Source organism: Opisthocomus hoazin, chromosome 5, assembly GCF_030867145.1.
Source record: "Opisthocomus hoazin isolate bOpiHoa1 chromosome 5, bOpiHoa1.hap1, whole genome shotgun sequence".
In the NCBI taxonomy this organism is placed as follows: domain Eukaryota; kingdom Metazoa; phylum Chordata; class Aves; order Opisthocomiformes; family Opisthocomidae; genus Opisthocomus; species Opisthocomus hoazin.
The window spans coordinates 88,328,508-88,332,967 of NC_134418.1; the positions used below are offsets into that span (position 1 = coordinate 88,328,508).

The 4,460-nt window shown below is 61.1% G+C and overlaps 1 long non-coding RNA gene across 1 annotated transcript; it reads left to right on the plus strand.

The window, feature by feature from the left end:
* Positions 1-2,953: 2,953 nt before the first annotated feature.
* Positions 2,954-3,912, plus strand: LOC142361478 (uncharacterized). Its single transcript, XR_012764125.1, has 3 exons — positions 2,954-3,017; positions 3,395-3,754; positions 3,845-3,912. It is a non-coding gene; the product is annotated as an uncharacterized LOC142361478 (long non-coding RNA).
* The last annotated feature ends 548 nt before the right edge of the window (positions 3,913-4,460 follow it).

Sequence of the window (4,460 nt, forward strand, 5' to 3'; positions counted from 1 at the left end):
CCTCGCTCTCTTTCTTTCTCCGTTCCCCTCTGCTGCTCCACAGCAGTGTTTTTCCTTTCTCCGGCTCTCTGACCTGCTCCCCGCCCACCCAGGTTGGCCATCCCAGGTTTTGTGCTGTTTTTTCCCTTCTCCGCCTCTCTCTCCTGCTGCCCAGCCGAGGCGTTTCCCCCTCCGTCTCTGTCCTGCTCCCCTGTCTCTTATTTTTGCCTGTCTTTCACTTTATCCTGCCTCCCTGTCCCCTTTTTCTCTCTCAGTATCACCTTGTCCCACTCCCTTTCTTTGACAATCTGTCCTGCTCCTTGTCCTTCTCTTTCCCTTCTCTGTCATTCCCCATCCTTCTTCTGGCCTTTCTTCCTTCTCTTTCTACCCTGCTGCCGCAGTGCTTCTTTCTCCATCGCTGTCCTGCTCCCTGGCCCTTGTTTCCTCTCGCCGTCACTCTGTCCTGGTTCCTGTCCCCCGGTTTTTCTGTCTCTGTGTCTCTGTCCTGCTGCCTGTCTGGTTGTTTCTTGCTATACGTCCCTGTCCAGCCGGCTCTCCCTTTTTGCCTTTCTCTCCTTCTCTGTCTTGCTTCCCGGCCCTTTCTTCTCTTCCTCTCTCTCTGTCCACTAGCCCCTTGCTGGTTTGTGTTGGGGTTCCAACCCTAACCACCCTCTTCTTCGTCTGACCCTTTCTTTGTTTCTTAATACCTTTTTCCCTGTTCACTGTTGTTTTTCTCTTTCTGTCAGTGTGTGGGGACGGGGGTGGGAAGCTCGGGGCGGGGAGTGGAGGCTGGAAAGAGGTAGGAGGTTGCAGAGGGGTGGGAAGCTGAACTATGTAGAGGCCAGCAAAATGGGAGGTAGGAGGCTGATGAGGGGTGGGAGGCTGGGGGCGAGAGTAGAGACCAGAAAAAGAAGGAGGCCGGAAAGGGGTGGGAGGCCGCAGCAGGGTGGGAGGCCGGGGGCGAGAGTAAGAGGCCAGAAAGAAAAAAAGGAGGCCGGAAAGGGGTGGGAGGCTGCAGAGGGGTGGGAGGCCAGGGGCGAGAGTAGAGGCCAGAAAGAAAAAAAGGAGGCCGGAAAGGGGTGGGAGGCCGCAGAGGGGTGGGAGGCCAGGGGCGAGAGTAGAGGCCAGAAAAAAAGGAGGCTGGAAAGAGATGGGAGGCTGGGGGGTGCGAGTAGAGGCCAGAAAGGCCCTTTTCTTCCGGCTTCTTCCCTGTCTTTATCTCTCTTTCCTGCCTTGTTTATTCCTCTGATTCAAGTTCTCTCTCGATCTGTGAGTTCTGCTTCCCACTCATCATATTCTCTCTCTTTCTCTGTCCTATTCCTGCATACAGTGTGCAGTGAGGCTTCTTGTCTAGGAAGCCGCGTCTCGTATGAGCTCTAAGACAACCACATGCATTTTCTCTCAGGTGGAGGCGAGCCAAACGATTTGAGTTACAGAAGAAGAAGGGAAGAGAGAAGGAGAGAGAAGCATCTGAAGTGTCCAAGTCTCCCGGCAGCACCGAGAGCGAGAGCTGCGGTGAGTCCTGGGCCCTCGGGGCCCTGTCACCCCTCTTCTGCATCCTGGGCCCTCCCCTGGCTCCCTCTCTTTCCCACACTGCTACGACTATTTTTTTTTCTGCTCTTGTGTACCGTCTTTCTCCATCTGTCTCTGACTTGTCCCCATCTTTTAGGTCCTCCCTCTTTCTGCCCTGCAGCCCGTGGCGTTTTTTTCCGTCTTCCCCTCTTTCTGTTCAGCTCCCGGTTACTACTTTTGCTTTCCTCCTGCTCTGTAGCCTGTCAGTACTTTTGCTGTCTCTGGTGCTCTTTTGTCTGGCTCCTTGTCCCTTGATTTGAGGCCTTCCTTCTCGGCTCCATAGCGCGTCACAGATCTACTGCTTTCTCCATGTCTATTCTATTCTATTTCCTCATCTCTCTTTGCCCAGGTCCCTGCCGCTATTCTTTTTTCCTCTTTCAATGCTACAGGGTTTTTTTTTGCATCTCCTTCCTGCTCCCCGTTCTTCATTTTCGGTCTCTGTCCTGCTCCCTCTTCTTCTTTCTGCTGCCACTCTTCCTCTCTTCCTGCTGCTTCTTTCTCCATCTCTGTGGGACTGCCTGTCCCCGTGCTTCTCTCGCTGTCCCTTTCCCCGCTTCGTGCTTTCTCGTTACACCGCCGCTGTCCAGCCATCTGTCACTTTTCTCCTCTCTTGTAGTGGCCTGCACCCTGCTCCTCATTTTTGGCGGCCTCTGCCGAGCAGCGCATCGCTCCGGGAGCGGACTGACCGACTGTTCCCTGCTGGAGCAACGGGCGCAGCTGCGGGAAGGACTGCCGAGGTGTCGGAGGGGCAGAGGGAGCATCGGGGGCCCCGAGCCCCGGAGCAGAGCGGCTCCCGAGACTGGCTGGGTGCGTGACTGAATAAAGACCTGCGGTCCCTTTTGCCCTCGCGGCTGCATTTGTGCTTGGTTTGCACGGGACGAGGGGCTGCGCCAGAGCCCAAGGGAGGAGGGGACGGGCCGTGGGGCAGGGGCGACGGCCCCCTGTTCCTGCCGGGCTCCAGTCGTGGGCCCGGGGAGCCCCAGGTGTGGGCAGCACGGCTGATGGCGACGGCCCCTCCCTCTGCCGGTGGAGGGCCCGGTGCTGCCGTGACGGGGGTGGCCGTGGAGGGGCCGGTGCGAGCCGAGGGAGGAGCGGAGCCGTGGCCGGGCTGCGGCTGCAGCGAGGGAGAAGGTGAGCGCGGGGTGGGGGGGGAGGTGGATGGAGCAGCGCGTCCCGGGGAAAAGCCCCCGGGAGGGCGGGGTCCGTGTCGGGGACAGGGAGGGGCGGGGGTTCGGCGCCGTGTCGGAGCCGCGAGTCGGGGGCTGCCCGGAGCCGTGCGGAGGTGCCGCCCCGTGCCGGCGGCGCGCGCTGCCCCGACCCGGAGCGGTACTGCAGCCAGGCGTTGCGCGCAGGCTGTGGCCCCTCCGGCGCGCCGTCGGCGCGTGGCGTATGCGCAGTGCGGCGCAGCAGCATGGCGGCGCCCTGGTGTCGGGTGCCGGGGCGGCGGGGGAGCAGAGAGGCCAGCCGTGAGGCGCGGGCTCCCCTCCGGCGGGTGCGGGGGTGCGTGGTGGTTGCCCGAGGGTGGTGGGACGGGAAGCTTCGAGCCGTCCGCTGTGACAGGCTGCCGGTGCGCTGGAGGCGAGGCGGGTGCGGGCAGCCCCGGAGCCAGAGGCGGGAGGTGACGGAAGGGAAGGGGGGAAGGAGGCGGGCACCCCCCCCAACTCGGCAGCGCTCCCCGGCCCCGCTCGCCCCGCGCAGCCGCCCCCAGCTCCAGCACGTCCCCTGAAGCCTGTCCCGGAGCCCCCGGCCTCCCCCAAGGCCCGTGGTGCGGGCGGCACACTGGGCCTCGAGCGTGCCTCGTCCTCCCTTAACGCGGTCGCCGCTGCTTCTTTCTCTGTGGCAGGGGCCGCGCTGAGGACGCGTTTGTCCGTTCCTGCCCTGGGGATGCCGTTGGCTGCGCCCGCTCCAGGCTTGTGAGGGCTGTGTGTGCCGGGCCTCGGTCTCCTGGCGTCGTGGGGGCGAAAAGGGAGAGGCGGAGCGCTGAGTGGCGGCGGACGGGAGCTGGCGGGGCTGAAGCTGGAGAGTCCCGAGAAGGCTGAAGAAGAAGAAAAAATGGAAGGCCACCTGGCTGGCAGCTGCCTGGCTCCGCAGGCAGGAGAGAGCCTGCCTCTGCGGGTGAGGAAGGCTCCCTCTTGGTAGCCTGCAGCAGGCCAGGCCGCCAGCGTGTCCCGCAGGGTCTGTATGTGTCACCAGCAGCAGCATGGTACGGTTGTGGAGCGCGTGAGCGAGCGAGGCTACGTGCCTAGGGAGCCTCGTCTCCTAAGAGCCGCGACACATGCGTGTTTTTTCTTAGGTGTAGGACAGCCAAGCGACCGGAGTTACAGAAGAGGAAGGGAGGAGCGCAGGAGAGAGAAGCGCCTGAAGCGGCAGAGTCTCCCGGCAGCGCCGAGAGTGAGAGCTGCGGTGAGTGGCGGGCCTCCGGGGCCCTGTCGCTCCTCTTCTGCGTCCCGGGCCCTCCCCTGGATCCTTCTCTCTCCCATGCTGCTGTGATTCCTCCTCCCCCCCCCCCCCCCCAGCTTTTCTTTTCCTTCCCTGTACCTCCCCTTCTTTTGTCTGTATTTGTTTCCCTGTCCCGCTCTTTTCCTCTCTATTCCTCATTCCCTGTCCTTGTTGCTGTTTTTTCTTTCTCCATCTCTGTGCCCTGCTGCCTATCTCTGTCCAGTTCCCTTTTTGTTTGCTGGGTTGTTTTTTTTTTTTTGCTCCTCATTCCTCTGCCTTGCTCTGTTCCGTCCTCTCACTCCCACAGTGTCGTGCTGTGTGTTACCCGTCCTTCTCCCTGTGGTTTTTTGTTCCTCTTGCTCTGTGCCTCTGTCCTGCTGCCTGGAAGTAATTTTTTATTCTCCGTATTTCTGTTATTCTGCCTGTGGCTATTTTTTTTGTTCTCTACCTCTCTCCTGCTCCCCACCCTC